Consider the following 17,143-nt stretch of genomic DNA (forward strand, 5'->3'; position numbering starts at 1 on the left):
GAGTGAGATTGAATTAGGAGTGGCTCTAAGAAAGACAAGCACCTTAAATCCTGTGCTATCTCTTTAGCTCCTAAAATTGACTTTAAGATGCCTGAATATATTTTCTGGGGCTCATATGCATAATTTATTTGAGTAACTCACTGAGAGTAGAAATTCATGTTAGTACTTTTTCACCAGGGGAATAAATCTTTAAATATTACAAGTCAGTGTTTAAGTATCATTTACATAGTGTATTCATAGTATATCCTGTTCAAGTAAAAAGGTTGGCACTATTGCCCTTTAATATTTCCACAGTTCTGCTTCATTTGTGTATTTAATTCTACTGATAAGTGCATGATGCCACCACAAATTAAAAACAGAATTTTAAAGTATATATTCCTATTTGATTTATGAATTCCACTAATCCAAAACTAATTAAAGTCAATACAGAAAATTAAATACTATTCTTAATTCTAAAACCAATATATTTTTCTGAACCACAGATCTTACTAATGATCAACAAATCTTTTCATTTCTAAACCCTTGTATGCAAAGTGAAATAATAATTTATAATAATATTATTTATTTTTGTTTGTTTTTTGGATTTTGAATATTTTATATTTTATTTTTAAATATAACTTTATTTAAAAACCTTGATTACAAACATGATTGTGATTAGGTTTCAGTCATGTAAAGAACACCCCTCCTCACCAGTGCAACATTCCCACCACCAATGTCCTAAGTCTCCCTCCACCTCACCCCACCCCCACTTGTACTCTAGACAGGCTTTCCAGTTTCCTCATTCATTCACATGGTTATGATAGTTCTCCGTGTAGTTATTTCTATAACTGCACTCACCACTCTTTGTGGTGAGCTTCATGAAGTGAGCTGGAAGTTTCAGCCCTCCTCTCTTTGTCTCTGAGGATTGTTGCAAAAATGTCTTTCATTTTTCTTAGAACCCATAGATGAGTGAGACTATTCTGAGTCTGTCTCTCTCCCTCTGACTTATTTCACTCATCATGATGGATTCCATGTACATCCATGTATAGGAAAATTTCATGACTTCATCTCTCCTGACAGCTGCATAATATTCCATTGTGTATATGTACCACAGTTTCTTTAGCCATTCATCTGTTGAAGGGCATCTTAGTTGTTTCCAGAGTCTGGCTATTGTGAATAGTGCTGCAATAAATATAGGTGTGAGGAAGGGATTTTGTATTGTATTCTTGTGTTCCTAGGGCAGGGGTGGTGAACACGCAGCTCTTGAGCAGCATGCGGCTCCCAGCCAAAATGAATGTGGCTCTGCCTCTTAACATTATTGTTTATACTGTGGCTCTTTGCCAAGTTTGGACTTTGTTCTGCTGCTCTGAGGAGGGACCTCTGAGGAGAGATCTCTGAGATCGCCCCCAGGCTGCGTTCTCTCATCTTCCATCCCTCGGAAACAACTACACAGGCCAACGAGCTGGGGGACCCTGTGTCACAGGTTGTGTCACAACTGGCCGTTAGTTCTTAGTGTGGAGGACGCAGCACACCCTCACCATCACTGCAGGATTTTGACCCTTACTCAAAATGGCAAAATGCAATATGTGTTTCATAGATTATTGTTAAAATTATTTGCTTTTTTTGTGAGAGTTTGTCTGTTTTGTCAGGTCACTGCATGGTATGGCTCTCTGACTCTCACAATTTAAAATTTTGGCTCTTTGTGTCGAACTTGTTCACCATCCCTGTCCTAGTGTATATCCCTAGGAGTGGTATAGCTGGATCAAATGGGAGCTCAATTTCCAGTTTTTGGAGAATCTCCATATAGCTTTCCAGAAAGGTTCCAGACGGCATTCCCACCAGCAGTGGATAAGAGTTCCTTTCTCTCCACATCCCCATCAGCACTTCTCGTTCTCATTCTTTGTGATGTGTGCCAATCTCTGTGGTGTGAAATGGTGCCTCATAGTTGTTTTGATTTGCATCTCCCTGATGATTAGTGATGAGGAGCATTTTTTCATGTGCCTTTTGGTCATTTTTATTTCCTTTTTTTTTTTATCAAAATGTCTGTCCTTTTTTTCTCCCCATTTTTTGATGGGATTAGATGTTTTTTCTTGTAAAATTCTGTCAGTGCCCTGTATATTTTGGATATTAGCCCCTTATCTAATGGGTATTGGGTGAATAGTTTATCCCAATCAGTGCGTGACTCTTGTATCCTGGGCACTATTTCCTTTGAGGTGCAGAAGCTTCTCAGCTTAATATATTCCCATCTGTTTATCTCTGTTTCCACGTGTTTGGAAAGTGCAGTTTCATCCTTGAAGATGCCTTTAGTCTCAATGTCATGGAGTGTTTTACCTACGTGTTGTTCCATATACCTTATGGTATCAGGTCTGATATCAAGGTCTTTAATCCATTTGGATTTTACCTTTATACATGATATTAATTGGGGGTCTATGTTCACTTTTTTGCCAGTGGCTGACCAGTTCTGCCAACAGCACTTTTTGAAGAAGCTTTAGTGCTCCACTTAGGATTTCTTGCTCCTTTGTCAAAAATTAGGTGATTTTATGTCTGGGGAACATTCTCTGAGTACTAAATCCTAATAAAAATATTTTTAATTTATAATACATTTAGCATTGATTAAGTCTTAGATTCTCTAGATGTTATTTAAATGTATAAGTATTTAAATTATATATTCATTAATTCACAATGTATTAATTGCTTATATCTAAATATAATTCAAAAATTATATCTCTTATAAGATATAAGCATGCTACTTATATCTTCCATATCATATTTCTATATTTCTATTACATTAAAAATTTATTGGGGCTGGTGCGGTGGTGCTAGGGGTAAGGTGTCTGCCTTGCCAGCGCTAGCCTAGGACGGACAGTGGTTCAATCCCCCTGAGTCCCACATGGTCCCCCAAGCCAGGAGCGACTTCTGAGCGCATAGCCAGGAGTAACCCCTGAGCGTCAATGGGTGTGGCCCAAAACCCAAAAAAAATTATTTTCAAAGAAGAAGACATTTTTTTGTTTGTTTTCCATCATATACAATTGTGCGCAAGGCTTACTCCTGGCTTTGAACTCAGAGATCACTCTTGACAGGCTAGGAGACCATAAATGGTACAGGGGATTTTTGTATTGGGTCAGCTGTGTTCAAGACAATCGCCCTTCCTGCTGTATGATGACTCCAGTGCAAATTTACTTTTATCTTTTAAAAAACAAACAAATATTTCCTGGGATACTAAGTGATATGAATATAGAATAAAATAATATGTGACTAGATTAATTAAATTATATTTTATAATAAATTTTATGTTTACAAAGAAAAGTAACTATGATGTAAAATGAGCTTTGTACAGTGAGACAATGAAAGAAATGAGTATAGTCTGTATTTCCAGGGGAAATAAAACTACTTTTAAGAGGCCTTAATTGTATAGAATAATTCCCAAGAGTTGGTTGTGCCACAGCATACATAAACTTTTAGGGGGGCTCAGCCCACCAGATTATCCTCAGATTTTTCTGGTGGGGAGAACTAAAATCACCCTCAAGGGGTTCATCAAAAGGCCCACTGTGGATACCTTTTTCCCCTATGGGATAGTTGAGGAATTTCCAAAGAGGTGCTTGGCATTACATTTTCAGTCAGTATTTGACTATCTCTTCTTTGTAAATATCAGGCAAAATTATGGCTTCTATCAAATAATTTGGCTCAGAAATTCCATCACCAAAGATTATTTGAGAACCCCTTTTCTGGATAATAGCCAGCCCTAAAAGCAAAGACACTACTTCTTCTCTCTTTTTCAAATATGTCCTTGCAGCTGCATTTTCTGGTAATCAAGGGTGTAACCAGAATGCAGATCCTGGCTATTGACTTCTGACCCTCCTTTAGAAATAGGGAAACTCATTTTTGGGGATTTGGCTCCTCCCTTTACTTAACCTCTAAAACAATAGAGTCCAGTCCAGTAAAGATCAAGTTCCTAGATAGTTTCTACTCCCTCCTAATCCTAATTTTGCAGTTAAAGTAAGCTTGCAAAGAGTTGCCTTGAGTTGTAACCTTCTCCTTTGTAACCTAGAATTTTTACAGTCACACCCATAACTTAGGTATTGTTACTGTTGTACCTTGCTTTGTGATTATAATTTTCTTCACCTATGGTTAATTTTACCCCTATAAATTCCCCTGCTCCAAAAATTAAACTTGTCTCACTCCTGCCAGAGAAACGTGTTGACTTCACATGCTCTGTGTGGTTTCATTATTTCATATTTCACCATCCATGCAACCTACTCTCCCTAAAGTGGATTCACCAAAATCCCACTGATAGCTGTAGGACAGAAGCTGTATACAGCATGGTTGTTTTGAATTTTATATTACTAGTGAAATATCTAAAAATATATATTATAATAATTACTTGTCAAGTTTTTGTCTTTCAATTTTCTTATATACTAAAATTCTATGGGTACATGTCTAGATCATTTTAAAATATGTTTTATTAAATCACTGTGAGATATGGAGTTAAAAAGTTGATAGGTTCAGGGCAATAGCATAGAGGGGTAAGATGTTTGCCTTCCATGTGGCCACCCCAGGTTCAATCTCTGACATCCCATATCCCCCATCACCCCCGTGTCTGCCAGTAGTGATCCATGAGTGCAGAACCAGAGTAATTCCTGAGCACAGCAGATGTATCCAAAATATTCCCCATATACCTCCAAATAACAAGTTGTTGATAGTTTAATATAAGTTATACAATGTTCCAACAGCCATCCCTTCACCAGTGTTCATTTCTCAACATCAATATCCCCAATTACTTGTATAGATCATTGTGCTGATGACATATTTAACTATTATATAACAAAAATCAGGTTGTTTTATAATAGTGGTTAATTTTACTTTGTGATAGTCAGATAACTATGTTCAATCAAAACTAACCACAGATGGCTGCACTATACATCTATTGTATAAGCCATTCAATCCACTTGTAAAGATCCAGTAAACAAATTCTTTGTGTCAAGTGTTATGGATTGAGATTGAATCTAAGAAAATCTGTGTCAGGAGTTGAAAAACTCTAATGCCTAATCATTGTTTCCTTTTGGGAGTTTCATTCTATTCCTTAGAAATTTCACTATTTTGCTTTCTACTAACAACAAAGAGAAAGTTATGGTATCGTGAGCACTATTTCTTTTTTTTTTTCAAAGAAAAAAATTTTTTAATATTTTAAAACATTTTTCCCAAATACATTCTAGTTTGCATTTGCTTGTTTTAGGGACAGATAAAAATAGGGTTAAGACATTTGTCTTAATGTCACTGACCCAGGTTTAATCTCTGGCACAGCATATACTCCACTCCTTTAATAAACATTAAGATTGAGCTTTGAGTACAGTCAAGACTGAACTATAAGCACTGTCTTCAAAAAATAGTAAAAATTAAAATATTTGAGAATAAATGAACTGGGGCCAGGCGGTGGCGCTAGAGGTAAGGTGCCTGCCTTGCCTGCGCTAGCCTTGGATGGACCTCGGTTCGATCCACCAGTGTCCCATATGGTCCCCCAAGCCAGGAGCGACTTCTGAGTGCAATAGCCAGGAGTAACCCCTGAGCATCACTGGGTGTGGCCCAAAAAAACAAAAAAACAAACAAACAAACAAAAATAAATGAACTTACTTATTTTAACAGATAAATGTACAGTTCTGAAATTATGTCCTATGCAGCTTGATAGTAGATCAAATCCATGCATGCCTCAAATTATTTTCACTGGTACTTCTCACCCAATTTAATAATCTCATTAACTTATTAAATTAATTTTATCTTCTGTTTTAATCATTATTCAATGGTTTTGGATATCTACATCCCTATGGAGAGAGTATAATTTGTTCAACAACAAAATGTTGCTATTCCATAGGATTTTTCAGAGAATTCATTGTGCTTATACTTTGTGTATACTCAAATGGTACCTCATGTGCTTTTTGCACAGTGATCATTGGGGGAGGAAAGAAGCTGTACTGTAGAATGAGCTTTGTACAGTGGGACAATGAAACAAATGAGCATAGTCTATGAGAAAGTATTTCCAAGGGAAATAAAACCACTGTTAGGAAGCCTAAATAGCATAGAATTATTCCCAAGAGTTGGTTGTTAGAATTTTATATTACTAGAAATTTCTGCTCATGGCACTGACTAGTTTTTAGAAGATATAAAAGACAATTATAAATCCTCATTCCTCAAATTGGTCTACAGTTTTGGAGAGAGCTGAGTATATTATTCTCTCAAAACTTTTCTTCTTCAATCATATATTTCACATTAGTATAAATGTGCACATACACAAAATTGGCTTCATATTTTCAGATGTTACAACTAAATATACACTTTAAAGCTAATTTTATGACATACATAGCCTGATTTAAAAATATTAAAATATCTCAATCTGTAGAATATACAGTAAAACCTATTTTAGGTTTTATACTTTATTATATAACAAATAATATTATTTTTTTGTTCTCCAATTCACAATACAGACCAGGCAAAGGGCCTGTGTTGAGGTGTATATGGAGTGCATTTACTGTACCTCCTCTTTCTATACAGTCAGTGTAAAGAACACAGCCTGTGGTAAGAATTGAGAGGCCTTATCTTTTCTTTTTTTTATTTTTTAAAATGTGTATATATATATATATATATATATATATATATATATATATATATATATATATAAAATTCTTCACCAATGCAACATTCCTGTGATCAATATCCCAAGTGTCCTTCCTCCCCACCCCACACTGGCCTGTACTCTAGACAATAATATTATTTTTGATATGAAATATACAACATATATATTATATTATATATTTTTTTCTGTATATTCCATTAATTCCATGCTTAAGACCTTGTGGTCAAATTAAGTGGTTATGATTAACCTTTATGCATCTTATTCATATTTACCTAGTTTATTGTGAAACTGAAACTTGAAAGATATCTTTTTTCAACTTGAATGAAACTTTTTCACTTATGTGGCTAAGTTAATATGCCACTGATTTTAAATTGCTTTTATTATTTTAATGCCATATACGATGGTGCTCAGGGTTTACTCAGGATTCACACCTCCCAAGCCTGGACATTCATATGACATGCTAGGGATTGAACCCAGGCCAGATCTGAGCAAGGCAAGTGTCTATCCACTGTAATGACTCTCCAGTTGCCTCACCATATTTATTTTTAAGTACATATAGGTGGCAATCCAAATTAAATAGATTTGTGTTATTTGACATGGAAAAATAACTCTGATAATAATAATAAATGTTTGGTAATAAATTATTTCTTAAAAACTAGGACTCTAAAAGTTTCATTAAAAAATCAAGAAAGTCGAATAAAGCTAGTGGTTTAAGACAAAGATAAGCTTCCTTGGGGATTAACTGATACATTTTAATATGATGATTTATTCCAGAAACATTTATTGAATTCTTATAGTTTGTGACACATTGATAAGTAGGAATAATTAAAAGTAGATGTTTTTTCAAAGTTTCTTAAATTGTATTGCTCATTTGCAGTGTTTGAGCAAAATTAGAAGAGAAAATCTAGTAAAAATTTCTTCTGATTATTAATAAAAGAGAAACAGGAAAATAGATCCTTAGAGTTTCTGAAATTATTGTTTCAATTTTTACTATTGACAGAGAAAGAAAGTAGACAAATATTTGTTTTAAAATTTGCAGGCAAATAATTTTACTTCTTTTTATCAAAGTTGTAAAACTAAGTTAAAAAGAAAGTTCAATGTCACATTTCTGTTATACCTGTTTAGTTTTATGACTTCTGTAACACATTACTAACACGTAAATGACTTAGAACTACTATTATAATTGTATGGTTTTGTAAGTCAAAAATATTTAAGTAAATATTTCTGCAGAGTTGAGTTCCCAATAAGGGCTTTAGTAGAACAAAAGTCTTTGATCACTGGTGTCAGTACAGTGGTAGAGATAGGTGGGAAAGTGTGCCCTTCTGGTTATGTTTGTGACAGAAGATTCTTTTTTTTAATTGTAAGAATTTATTCAAGAGAAAAAATTGATTAATATAATGAGGTAAACTAACATAACATATTATAGTGACATAACATAACATATAATATAATTGATATAATAATAATACATGTAAGTCAAAAAAAGTTTCTGATTAAAAACACAATTTTTTTCCATAATGGCTTACATACCTTTCACTGTAGTATTTTAGGTATATATCAGAAGATTCTTAAGATATACATTCAAAGTCCTCCAAATCCTGTCTTTTAATTCTTCCCTAACTCAGCTTCCTGTTTATCTTTAAAGGACCAAGGCACTTCCAATGATGAGCCTAATAGATAGCACAGTAAAAAGCTGGTGACAGATATTAAGACTTAGATCTCTTTGGGTGATCATCACACCTCAAACCAAAGCTGAGTCAGTTAGGATGCTATTCACTACCAAACCATGTATTCAATGCTTTTAGATTGTTCAATTATTTTTTGTGTGTGGGATCTACACTCTGATGTATTCAGGGCTGACTCCTGTCTCTGTACTTGGGGATCACTTCTTTTTGTTTTTGGGTCACACGCGGCAGCGCTCAGTGGTTACTCCTGGCTCTATGCTCAGAAATCGCTCCTGACAGTCTCAGGGGACCATATGGGTTGCCGGGATTCGAACCACCGTCCTTCTGCATGCAAGATAAATGCCTTACCTCCATGCTATCTCTCCGACCCCTTGGGGATCCCTTCTGATGAACTCAAGATACTATATTAGGTGTGAAGATTGAACAGGAGTCACTTGTGTTTCAAGATGCCCTACCTGCTGCACTATAGCTTTGGCCATTACTTGTTCAATTCTTAAAGAAAAGTCTGTTTGATCTTCAAAGGTCGTGAAAAACGTATTCTTAAAGCTATTGCCAATAAATATTTATAGCCTATTATGTATAGCAATTCATTTATTATTTATTTGTACTTTTCAAAAAGTTCTTTTAAATTATTTTTGTGTTGATTCTTCTCATATATAGTTAACTGTCTAGATGGGGGACAAGTTAAAAATATGCACACTATTATTGTACAAAATATTCCAGTCTCCCAGAGTCTAGAGCAAAGGGGTAGAGATCAAAACTTTCCAATACGTTTTATTTTTTAAATATAACTACAGAAGAATTCTATTTGATCTTAGATAGTAGAAAGTTGGTTATATATAACCAAATTTCAGTATGTCCATGAGAAATAAAATTGCTTTTCTATTCCATATAATCCTTTAATTATAACCTGAAAGATGGTCACACATGTGAGACAGATAATGAGTTAAAGTCCTCAAACTTTTTAAACAGGGGGCCAGTTCACTGTCCCTCAAACCATTGGAGGGTCTGACTATAGTAAAAACAAAACTTATGTACGAATTCTTATGCACACTGCATATATCTTATTTTGCAATAAAGAAACAAAACAGATACAAATACAATATGTGGCCTGCGGGCCATAGTTTGAGGACTGAGTTAGAGTTTCTGTAGAAGTCTCCCCACTGATGTGGACAATTTTAAAGACTATTTTCTGATTGCCCTAGTAACACAGCCACTCTCAGAAAAGCAGGCAATGACAGTTGTGGTTCCTGACTTTTTTTTTCTAGCTCTCCCACTATCTCACTTTGGGACATAATATATTTTAGTTCTCTAGTGTTATGGAGTTCTTATGACATATAACCTTGTTCAAGTTTAAGGCATAGTGATTTAATAATGACAGGATATGTATTTAATGTATAGTTGTGATTGAAGACATAAAGCCACATCAAGATGAATTAGCTTCCATTGCCTCACATAGAAACACTTGCTTGTTACAATACATTGCATTACTGCCAAAAGGATGAGAACTTTGAAGACTGATGTTCCTTGAACCATCAAGTACTGAAGCACACAGTGGCATTGTCATAAACTGTAATCACTCAACACACTGCACATTATATTCCCCTGACATATAGTAACCAAACTAGAATTTGTGCCTTGGAACCTTCCATTCTATCCTCATGCCCCTTCCTGGAAACCTCCAATATTTTCTATGTCTATAAGTTTTAACATTTCATATTACACCAACGAATAGACAACAAAATTTATATTTTTATACATATTATTAATCTTATAAAATCTTTTGGCCACTCTTGTCATAAATTCCAGAATTTTTCTTTCAAGTTATGGAAAATATTTCTGTGTATATGTAGATTTTCTACATTTATCCATACATTTATTTACACTTGGGGCACTTTCATGTTTTTCTATTATTAATAATGGAACAGGGCTCTATGAGATATATCTGTCTTTCACCTTTTCCTTCTCCTTTGTAGCCCATATGGCTAGTTTTCCAGCCATCCTGTTCTTATCATTTCTTGAGTCTTTGTATTCTAGCTTCACTGCCTGGGTGCTAGAGATTCCCTTGATCTAGGAATTTAAAATGTTCTATCAAATCTCAGTCTTATTTCTCAAGTATTGGACTATCAATTGTATGTTCCATAATGATCCTGGACAAAATCACAACATCCCACTCTAGCTTTTCTTTATTATCTGCCAATATTTCATTGCATTAATCCATACCTATATCCATACACCTTCAGGTTTTATTACTTTCTCTCTGACTTTGAATTATTTGTTTTATTTCTTTGCTTAGACCAAAGTTCAACAATGTTGGTTGACTTTAACTATTTATTTTCTAGCTCTTATTTTAACACTATTTTTAGCTAAAGTTCTCTAGCACATTCACCAAAGGCTCAGAAAAATAGTCTGAGAAAGGCAATCAGTATTCTCATTTCACCAATGAGGAAATGAATTAAGACTTATTCTGAAACTTTAAGACACTGTAAAAACATCATTAAGAGGCTACAAGTTCTTTGTAGCATAAAAATACAGCTTGATTTGCTTCTGTGACTACACAATATTTCTTATGACACAAAGGGTTTTTAAAGAGTTCATTATGGGTGTTTTTACAAAGCCTTTGGAGAATGTTGCTTTTAAAATTTTTGTAGTGAGAAATCTTAGGATGATACGGACTTGGCCCATTAATTATAACAGGTATTAAAATAGAATACTTGGGGACATTAAAATTCTTTCCATAACACTTTATTTCTTTTTAATTAGAGGTCATTGATCAATTGTCTGATCTTTAGAACCCTGTTTGTAAAATACAAATCCTGATTAGTATTGCCTACTAGAATAGACTCTTTCCATTTGTACTGTTTACTATTTACAATTAATGACTATCTATTTTCTCAGATGATTTTATTAAATACTAAAAGAGACAACTACATACTTTTTAAATTATTTTATTTTTGTTAACATGAAGGGATGGAGATTCAACTGTTGTTTATTTATTTTTAGTGAAGCAAAATAGTATTTATTATAAGAAATTTTGAGAAATGTGAGGAGAGAGAGGGAGAGAGAGAAGCATCTAATAAAGAATGGGAACATTTTCATAGGGAGAAAAAAGCAGATAGCTAATTATTTTAAATGAAAATGTTAAGAGAAATCACCACAATGAAATTTCCTAATTAAAATGAGAGAGATAAATGGAAGTTTAAACTGTCTTGTTTCTCATATATATATATATATATATATATAAAATATATATTTTGTAACATCACCTATATATTTTTAATATATATAGGTGATGTTACAAAATAAATAAATGAAAAAAAAACAAAAGTGGTACAATTTAGGTATATTTTTACTGACAACTTACATAGCTTTCTCTTGTATATTTTTTGTACATTGTATTTTTCTTGTACATTTTGTATCAAAGATTAGAAATATGACTAGAGATCTCAGAAAGGCAACTTAAAAAACTTAAGTCAGTTTATAAAGGCAATAGAAAATAGTGGGATTCTGTAAAATGTAGAATGGATGCCTAAGAAGATAAGGCACATTATTTTATTATTTAGTTATGGTCTCTAGATGATCAGATTATCTCATTTATCAAATTAAATTTGAAACCTAGATATTTTTTTTTGTTTGGTTCTATATCATTGAAGTTTAGAGGTTACTCCTGGTTCTGTGCTCAGAAATAATTTCTGGCAATGCTGGATTGAACCCAGATCAGCTGAGTCTCCTATCTACTCTCATAACACTTGCTGCACTATCATTCTGGCCCCTAAAACCTAGATTGAAATGGAAAAAAATGATAAGTCTAGCGCATGTCTTGCATCAGATGCAAATTTATAAATTGCTATCTAGTTGCATTCATTTCAGTAAAATAGTTAAAATTAGAAACTCTTGAAAATTTAAAATTAATGTTTTAAATTGAAATCGGTTTTATTAGGAGTTCCTGAGAAAGGGAAATGAGAGGATAAGAAAAAGAGAGAGTTGCATGTTCAAAGGAGAGAGGTGGGTCTTCTCGAAAGTCAAAGAGAGCCCTGATATACAATTCAGAATTCAAGTATGAATGTCCACATCTTATAAGGTAGATGGTGACCCGTGAAAGCAGAGATGGGGTGACACAGGAGTGAAGAAACCATGTACATGGGCTGGCAACAAACTTGTACCTAAAATGAAATTTTTTTAGAAAATCATTTCTTATATTTTAATAGTAATATGTTCAACATAACTTTAATAGTTATTGGACTAAAAAACTGTGATAAAAGAAAAATATTCTCATAGAAGCATGCCATTTTCACAGCTTTCTTGGGAAGAATAGCATGTATTTCTTCACTTGTACAATACATTTTACAAGACTAGCTCAATTAGTTTATTTCTCCATGTTATTAGTTAGAACATCTGCTATCACAGTACATATTGTGCCATTCTCATTTATTTTGTTTTCCTTAGTTATTAGTCAGAAAAACACTGACCCCAATTATCCAAGGGTTTCTGAGTAATTTCAGATAATGATATGTTTCTGGATAATGTTACTTGCTTAGTATAGCAATAAACAGTAAATGATGTTCAAGTTTCAAAATTTGGTTAATGCCTTGGTGAATGTTTTAATTATCTATAAGATATTAATTTTATCAACTACTTCAACATTGCAATGGTCCTCAAACTACGACCCACGGGCCACATATTGTATTTATTCCCATTTTGTTTCTTCACTTCTAAATAAGATATATGCAGTGTGCATAAACATTTGTTCAAATTTTTGTTTTTACTATAATCTGGCCCTCCAACAGTCTGAAGGACAGTAAACTGGCCCCCTATTTAAACAAGTTTGAGGACCCCTGTTAGGGCTGGAGGCTGTGGTGCTTGCCTTGCATTTGAAGGACCCACTTTTGATCCCAAGCACTGCATATGGTGTCCTGAGCACTACCAGGAGAGATCCCTGAGAATAGAAAGGATAAAATCCTGAGCACCACTCTATGTAATCTTAAATCCTTCCACAAAATTGTACATAACAAATAGTCAATAATGAGGAGCATGTGAACAATATTTTAAATTTTGGACAATATTCAGTGACGAGAGTTACTTATTATGCTTGCATCTTAGTTTCTTCTCAATAACGCTCTCTTTCATCTCCTTAAAAAAAGATGATTGAAAAGTCACTTAGAATAATGGAAAACAACTCTGGATAGTAGTGCCCGTATAGTAGGGTTAACCATAGAGTAGATTAGTATCTGTATAAAATACACATAGTATGATTAACCTGTTGATGACCATGGTTTTCCATAGTGGTGCAAATCTGAACTCGCTGCAGGTCAATCAAAATATCCTTGAATAAAAATTTAGCAATAGATCAGACTTAAAATTCAATTAGTGAGCTAAAAGGTTAGTATTTGTATATAAAACATAATAGTAACCTAAATCAAATTCATAATTTATGACAACACTTTAGATGCTTTTTTAAATTAAAGTTAGAAATTAACCAGTTGTTTTTTTATCATTCTTGCAAAAGATGTAAATCAATTTCAAAACACATATGACTTGTTAATGTAATGAGTTTTTTTGTATCTTTACTGCTAGAAGGCAATTAAGTTTAGTGGGAGGAAACACAATGACACTAACATTTTTTAAAGTATGTTTTTCTCAACAGAGACCTCCGCACTCGCCAGCCTGCGTGCCTGTCCCCAGAGTGAGTGCAGTGCCCTGAGGCCACTCCACCTTGGCACGCAGGGACCCCCGTGTCCACGACCCCCTACGCCCATGCCCAGGGTGAGTGCCTTCCCCTGGGGCCACTCCACGTGGGCACTTGGAGACCTCCGCACCCACCAGCCTGCGTACCTCTCCCCAGAGTGAGTGCAGTGCCCTGAGGCCACACCACTTGGGAACGCAGGGACTCCTGCGTCCGCCCTGGTACCCAGGATTAGTGCATTCCCCTGGGGCCACCCCACGTGGGTGTGCAGAGACCCCCTTACCCACCGCCTCACTCTCCTGTCCCCAGAGATCACCCCACCCGACCTGAATTTAGACAGGGGAGTGTAGTTCCCTGGCACGTAGTCAGTCAGATTCGCCTGCGCCAGACCCACTCTGTGCTGCTGGGACAGGCTGGGACCAATAGACTGGGTGAGCTTGGGCCTGCCACCTGGACCTTTGGGTAACCTAGAGCAGCCTACCCCCCTTGAGCCCTGTAGTGGACCTGAGATTCCCCAAGGGCTGCTACGGGGTGGGTTTGGCTGGGGGAATTTTTTCTGCTGAAGCTCGAAGGGGGCGAAGCTTCATTGACTCCCAGATAGGGGAGGGAACAGAGAGCTAAGCTCAACAGTGCCCTCAACCATTGTGGCCAGGAGCAGAACTGCACTGGCTGAGAATAAAGAGAAGGAAATTGACCACACCCACTGAAAGAAGGCTGACCTCCAGGTAGCAGAGGGGGGGAGAAAGAGCTAGACTCAACAGCGCCCTCCACCATTGTGGCCAGAAGAGGACCAGCACTAGCTGACAACAAAAGGACAAAGCAATGGATCAGGCCACATAAAGAGCACAGGAGGAGCCAAACCTCAGTGAGCTCACCCAACAGCCCCTCTAGAACCACCCTCAGGGAGGGGACCCATCCCCACACCACAGGGGATCAAAAAAGGCTGAATTTAGAAGGCACAGCACTCCAAAGAACACCAATAAATGCAAAGAAATATGGGTAAATCAAGGAGAACCCTAACATCTGGAGATACTGAGACAAAACCTAGCAAGTTTCCAAGTACACCAAAACGCACAGATCTATGGGAAGGTGACCTAAAATCAGCAATGAGAAAGGAAATGCAAGAATTGATAAAAAGAAATGAAAGAAATGCTAGCTACAGAGTATAAGAAATCTATGGATGAACGAATCAGCCAAATAAAGAAAAAATGTTAAAGAACATGAGAGATTCCATACAAAAATAATTGAAGAAATTAAAAGACAAAATAACAAGCCTTACAAGCAGAAACACAGAGTTGGAGAAGCACATTGAAGAATTCAAAAGAAAACTGCAAACAAACAAACAAAAAAAGAAACCAACAAAGAAATAAAAGGCAAAGCACTGGAAAGAAAAATCAAGTATCTAATGAACAAGGACAAAAGAAACAATCTAAGAATTGTGGGTATACCAGAAGGGGAAGAAGTAGGGAAAGGGGAAGAACTAGGAGTCAGGGAGATAATAGCAGAGAACTTCCCCACCCTCTGGAAAGAAACTTCCATGCTAATCCAGAAAGTGAAGAGAGTCCCTAATAAAATAGACCCTAATAAACCAACACCAAGACATATAGTAATCCAAATGGCAAAAAAAACAAAGAGAAAGATGAACTCCTTAAAGCAAAAAGGGAGAAAAAAACCTCAAGTACAAAGAAAGGGACATAAGAATCAAACCACACTCCCATTTGAAATAATACAAGCAAGGAGACAGTGGAATGACATATTTAAACAACTGAATGAAAGAAATTTCCAACTCAGGGTCCAATACCCAGCAAAACTATCATTCATATGAAAAGGCAGACTAAAAACATTCTCAAACAAGAACAAACTTGAATTATTTGTGCAAACAAAGCCAATCCTAAACAACATTCTCAGAGATGAATTACAACAACCACCCTACACAACACAAGTGCACAACAGTCATCTCTGTCAATAATCTCCCTAAATGTCAACGGACTAAACTCTCCAATTAAAAGACACAAAAAGGTCTTCGAGAATGGAGCACCAATGGCAAGAATTTTAGCATCAAACATAAACAAATGGGACTACATCAAACTAAAAAGTTTCTGCATGGTGAAAGAAACCTTACTTAACGCAAGAAGACAGTTAACAGAATGGGAAAAATCTTTTCACTCGACATATCAGATAAAGGGCTGATATCTAGAACATACAAAGCACTCAGAAAGCTGAGCCCCCCAAAACCAAATTAAGCCATAAAAAATGGGGAGATGAAATGAATAGACACTTCTCTGAGGAAGACAGAAGGATGGCCAACAAACACATGAAAACATGCTCACCTTCACTCATCATCAGAGAGATCCAAATCAAGACAACAATGAGATACCACCTTACACCAGTGAGGATGGCACACATCAAAAATAATGGGAAGAATCTCTGTTGGTGGGGCTGTGGTATGAAAGGCACTGTCATCCACTGCTGGTGGGAATGCCCCCTAGTCCAACACCTATGGAGAACAGTCTTGAGAGTGCTCAAATAACTCAGAATTGAGCTGCCATTTGACCCAGCAATTGCTCTCCTAGGTATATACCCCCAAGTTGGAAGGACATTCATTCCAAAATACGTGTGTACCCACTATTTATCGCAGCACTCAGTATAATAGCCTAGTCTTGGAACCAACCTCTATGTCCAACAACAGATGAATGGATCATTAAGATGTGGTATCTATACACAATGGAATACTACATGGCAGTCAGAAACAATACAATCACAGACTTTGCAGAGACGTGGATGGACCTAGAACATGTTATGTTAAACGAAGTAAGTCAGAAGACAAAAGATAAACACAGAATGATAGCACTATTCTGAAGCACCTAGAACACACATCTTATATACAACTAATACTCAACAATCAAACAACAAGGTTTAACAGGGTAGAAACTCCAAACACTGTAATAGTCAACATATACTCAGAACAGTGCCCAAAACACATGAAAAAGGAACAACACAAACTCTTGACTATACATTATATCACAAAGAAACCAGCAACACCAGAAACAGCAGCATAGAGAGAACAGGTATGTAATCAGCCTTCTACAACAAAGGCCCATAATAATCCCTTAGATATTGTATACAGGATCACAGGTAAAGAATACCACGGGAAATCACTGACCCCAATGG

At 35.7% G+C, this 17,143-nt stretch overlaps 1 non-coding gene across 1 annotated transcript; it reads right to left on the bottom strand.

Annotated features, from left to right (window-relative positions):
• Nucleotides 1-6,430: 6,430 nt before the first annotated feature.
• LOC126021158 (small nucleolar RNA SNORA51) lies at nucleotides 6,431-6,563 on the bottom strand. Its single transcript, XR_007499766.1, has one exon. It is a non-coding gene; the product is annotated as a small nucleolar RNA SNORA51 (small nucleolar RNA).
• Between the last annotated feature and the right edge of the window lie 10,580 nt (nucleotides 6,564-17,143).

This window comes from Suncus etruscus, chromosome 10, assembly GCF_024139225.1.
Source record: "Suncus etruscus isolate mSunEtr1 chromosome 10, mSunEtr1.pri.cur, whole genome shotgun sequence".
Classification (NCBI taxonomy): domain Eukaryota; kingdom Metazoa; phylum Chordata; class Mammalia; order Eulipotyphla; family Soricidae; genus Suncus; species Suncus etruscus.